Here is a 5,899-nt window from a genome sequence, read left to right on the forward strand (position 1 = left end):
AGAAGGTAAATGATAAAATAATTAATTGCTATACTTCAGACTAAAATATTTTAAACAGACAAACACAATATAATTTTTAAGGTATAGAAAACATGTTTTACTCTAACAGAAGAATAATTTTTTATATATCAAGCCTGAATTTCTAAGTCATTTGTTTAGAATTTATTCACTTTATAAGGTACTTAAAAATCTTTTACTGGAGGAGTACAAAAGAAGTTTATAGAGATGTAACACACTCTTAAACCATAAGTAGATATTCTTATAACATTATACATTAAGGAACTATATATCTTCATATTGCAGGATGGAAGACTTTTTAGCATTGTATACATAATTTTAAAGACAATTGTTTTATTCAAAACCTCACTTATGTAAAAAGAGAAATTCTAAACCAAAATACAACCCTTAATTTAGTGCATTCAACTGTTTCTTTTCAACTATTTTTTTCCAACTATTTCTAATCGTTAGTGGTTATCTAAATGGCTATGACTCTCAAATTAATTAAAAAGAAAAATTGCAGGAATGTATGCACATTTATATGTATGTCTGATGATACAATGGACCAAAATTTTTCAAAATATATCACTTGGTTTAATTCAATGACCTCACATAGACTTGTGTATAAAAAGGACCTTGAGGGTAAAGAATATTGATTGTCTTATATTAACAGTAATATAAAGGAAAGAGGAAGAATAAGGTGCATGGATAAGTCCTTATCTGATGAACTCCATAGCAGTAATTTTCCCATAAAATAAAAAATGTTGCAACATTATTTACTCAATTGTGAAGTATCTATTCACTCTTCAGCACTGGAACTTGTTTATAAACTCATAAATTTAGTAAATGTATTATTTTCAAATGTGCTTAAAATTGTCTCTTTCTATATATATATAAATGTTCTGTAATAATATGAATAATTTCATGTCAATCTGAGAAGCTATAAAGATTCAATATATCTTCCATGTTTTCATTTTATTTGCACAGATTTATTTATCTGTATTGACATTTCTATTTTGAGATTGAACATTAAAAAATGAAGGAAAAAGTAGCATGGCTTATTTTATGTTTCTACAACCTATTCATTTGATAGACAAAATTTTGTTTCCTTTCTGTCATGAAGAATAAACATTTGAACATATGCAAATAGAATATTCCCTGTACGTTTGCAAAGTCTTTAAAGGAAGGCATAAATACAAATTGGTTGTGAAGTATTCAGTGTGCCTTAAGGTGCACTTAGTGAAAAACAGCTATATACTTTTCAACATTTATTCTGGAGGTTCCAACCTTAATTTACTCTCTATTTAAATGAGAAATTTAAAAATGACTCCCAGAGATGAAATAGACTTTTAAGGATAGAAGAAACCTTAGAATTTAAACCACATACCCCCTTTTAGACATGGGGAAAAAATGAAATATCAGTTGTTTCCTGAAGTCACAGAGCTGGTCAGTGGCTGAGCTGCTTAGAGCGGTACTTTTCCCACATGCCACATGGACTCCTTGTTCCAACAGGGTAGTGTAGTCCCCTCCCCGGTTTAGAAGCTATGCTGAGGTCTGAATCTAAATTCCTGCTAACTCTCCAATACCCAGGCATGCTCCCTTTCACCGGATCTTTGAATTGTCTCTTTCTAGTCAGTTGGCAACTTCTCTCTTGTTACCGTAGAGCAAGACTTCCTGTTTAATGATTGCCTCTCGAGTTTTCTCTAATGATGTGAAGGAAGCCACAGATCAAACCTTCACCACCTAGAAGAAGTAGATGCCTAAAAAATACAGCAGTTGACAAAATGGTGGGTTGAAAATTAAATGTTAAATGACCTCTAACAGGATCCCAACCACAGACCTTCAATAGTGTTACCTACCTCCTCAGCTCACTCCCCATCCCAAGTGATAACTCTAGGTTTTCTGATTTAATAAGATAGAGAGGAAACAATCACAGGTTTATGAAATACTCAGTAGTGAGGATTTTCAGTAACGTATCAGATGGACTCTCTCACACGTGGCTCTCTTTATGTCTCTTTCACTCCATACGTTATCTCATGAGTTATCATTGGTGAGTGATTTTATGAATGAAATTTTTAAATAAAAAGATTAAAAATATATAACCATATCAACATTTCTGATAATGTCTTTAAATATGCAATGATTGTGTAATGTCATTTTCTAAAAATGTTTCCATTGGCTTTCAGAAATGAAGTGTTTACATTAAAAACTAAGGTAAGAAGTCAAACAGTAACAAAATTATAAGATATTTAAGTAGAAATGACCTTCAAATTATAAGAAGAATTTTCCCAACCACAATGTTTTACATTTTCTGACAGTTTCTACAGAATATGTTTCAAGACAATTTATGTTTAGCCTCCACTAGGCCAGACCTAAAGAAGTAAAATGATATATTTCTAAAAGAATCTTAGCTTTATTACTAACAAACTATTGTGCCATAATCCACAAATTTACCTAAAATTCTTTTGAATTTATTTGTATTTCAAATATCAATAATTTCACCAACAATGATTCTTTTAAGTTTAGATAATCTTGCTCTTCTATTTACTTATTTTTGAGACAGAGTCTCGCTCTGTGGCCTGGGCTAGAGTGCCGTGGCGTCATTATAGATCACTGCAACCTCACACTCCTGGGCTCATGAGATCTTCCTGGCTCACCCTTCTGAGCAGCTGGGACTACAAGTGCACACCACCAAGCTTGGCTATTTTTTTTATTTTTTGTAGAGATGAGGTCTCCGTATGTTGTTGCTCGGGCTGGTCTCAAACTCCCGTCCTCAAGCAATTCTCCCACCTTGGCCTCCCGGAGTGCTAGGATGACAGGCATGAGCCACCACATCCAGGCTCATCTTCCTCTTTTAAGTCATAGTAGCATTCCGGGCCATAACTTTGGAAGACAGTCTAGATGTCTTTCCTGAAATTTCAAGAAAAGTTTAATTACATTATTGTGGACTAAATTTAGCTTGAATTTTCTTTCTTTTTATCTATATGAAGCTGATCAGCCAATATTCCCGATCATACAGGCCTAATATAAGTAATCAATATAAATTATTATCAGAAAACTGCAGAGATTTATTCTGAAAAAAAGAAAATTCTCTTTAAAAACAAAAACAGACAATTGGTTCTATACATTTATTGCCTGTGCAAAAATTCCAATTCTAGCTTTCACTCACACAATCCCTATATAAGAGTTTCCCCCCAGTCATATTGGATATGAGCCTGATGTGCTTCCCAACCACACACACTTGTGTAATTTATTTCATGATGATGCCTATTAACTCCAAGTGAACTCTTTTCATAACTATGTGAAACAGATGAGATGTTGTCAAAGCGGTAATCAATTACTATAGGAATAAAAAGTCACACAGACTGTGTTCCTCTTATTGTTTTGTCAGATTTGCCATTGTATTTTAGCAAGGAATCTTCAGGAATGAATATTAAGTGATAACTTATACTTTAGGTATGCCATTTTGGAGAAATTTTTATATGTTCTACATGATTACTACTTATAATGTATGTATATAACATAGTATAATTAATACCAATAATAAATGAATAGATATTAGTGTGTTTCCAAGTATAACAGGTGGGAAAATAATGTTTTTTATTTGAAGGCCTTATTTTTTTAAGAAACCACATCATTTTTTTTCTTTATTTTGTTTAAGATGCAAAAATAGAACTGGATGTCTAGTAAAGGAAAAAAATAAACAATGAAGTTTAATGAAGCCTTTGGTTAGTCATCAAATATTTATGCTTTGTGTTACATCTATATTGAAGTCAGCTGTCAATATTTCCAAGAAACAAATATTGCTTTGTTCAATTCACATTTTTTCCTTGAGTGATGATTATTTAATTATTCTTGGATGTCTCACATAAAACATCATTTCATTTATTTCTATATTCACAAATAAGAATTTTGAATTTGAACCCACAAATATAGTGTGGGTTCTTTGTTCTAATATTTTTATTTCTTTTGTGTATTCAGTAAAAACAGATATAATATTTGCATCTTTAATGATGTGAATAATGACAACTTAGAGATAAAATATAATAATTAGCTGGCTCTTTTTAAAAAACTGATAGAAAAAAGTTAAATGTTTCATAATTTAGATATATTGAATATTCTCACATTTATTTTTTATAGATTTTAATTAAAATATTTTATTTTTAATAAAATATTTCTTATGAACAAATGGACATTAGCTAAAAGGATTCAATATGGCATTATTGCACTATTGTTTATAATCCCAAATTTATAAAAAAATAAATTGTAATGTTTCATGAATTTAAAATAATATTTAGCACTAATTACACACGTTATCTAACTTGTAACATGTAACCCTATTTGAATTGAACAAATATAAAGAATTTTATTAAGCATGAGTATTTCAGGCACCTACCTTGAGAAACATGATTTTTTGAGGACATTACTATAGGAAAATAATTGAAAAAATTTATGGCAGAAAGTATCTAAAAGTTTCTAAATGTTGTACATCATTTTAAAAATAAAGAACACCAAGAGTGAATCCTGAGGCCAGTTGCGGACTGTGGATGGCGCTGGCGTGTCAGTACAGGTCCTCAAGTGTAATAAACGTGCCACTCCAGTGGGAACACTGATAATGGCAGAGGCCATGCCTCTGTGGGGGAGGGGGTAGACGGGAAATCTCTGTACTTTCTTGTTAATTTTTCTGTGAAAATAAAACTGCTCTAAAAAAATAATAATAATCTTTTAAATGGTAGAGAGAATGGAATAACCCAGAGAGGCCCTTAATTGGAGTCCTGTTAAGAGAATATCTAGGCTGCCTTTTAAGATGAGCAAATAAATCATACTTACTTGTCCAACACCAGGTTGTATCGTTCTTAGTAGAGACAGGGTCTCTCTCAGGCTCGTCTCAAACTCGTATTGCCTCTCCAATTATCACTACCTTCATTGAGTCTATATCCTGACCAGTAGTACACAGTAAGTCAACCATGGTTCATTCCTCCAGAGCAGGAGGGGCAAACGTTTTCCCTAGAGTTAGATAATAAATATTTTAGTATTTGTGGGCACGTGAGGTTTCTGTCACATTTTCATCTTTGTTTCTATTTTTTTTTTATTATTTTACTTCAGCATATTACGGGGGTACAAATGTTTAGGTTACATATGTTGCCTTTGCCCCACCCGAGTCAGAACTTCAAGCGTGTCCATCCCCCAGACAGTGCGCACTGCACCCATTAGGTGTGAATATACCCATCCCCTCCTCCCCCCTCCCATCTGCCCGGCACCCGATGAATGTTATTCCTATATGTGCAGTTAAGTGTTGATCAGTTAATACCAATTTGATAGTTAGTACACGTGATGCTTGTTTTCCATTCTTGTGATACTTCACTTAGGAGAATGGGCTCCGGCTCCATCCAGGATAATACAAGAGGTGCTATATCACCATTGTTTTTTGTGGCTGAGTAGAACTCCATGGTATACACGTACCACATTTTATTAATCCACTCATGAATTGATGGGCATGTGGGTTGTTTCCACATCTTTGTAATTGTGAATTGGGCTGCTATAAACATTCTAGTGCAGATGTCTTTTTTATAGAATGTCTTTTGTTCCTTTGGGTAGATGCTCAGTAATGAGATTGCTGGATCAAATGGTAGGTTTACTTGTATCTGTTTAAGGTACCTCCATATGACTTTCCACAGAGGTTGCACTAGTTTGCAGCCCCACCAGCAGTGTATGAGTGTTCCCATCTCTCAGCATCCACGCCAACATTTATTGTTTTGGAACTTTTTGATAAAGGCCATTCTCACTGGAGATAAGTGATATCTCATTGTGGTTTTGATTTGTATTTCCCTGATAATTAGAGATGTTGAGCATTTTTTCATATGCTTCTATTTCTTTTCCTTTTTCAACTTTTTAAAAATGT

Source organism: Lemur catta, chromosome 23, assembly GCF_020740605.2.
Source record: "Lemur catta isolate mLemCat1 chromosome 23, mLemCat1.pri, whole genome shotgun sequence".
NCBI lineage: Eukaryota > Metazoa > Chordata > Mammalia > Primates > Lemuridae > Lemur > Lemur catta.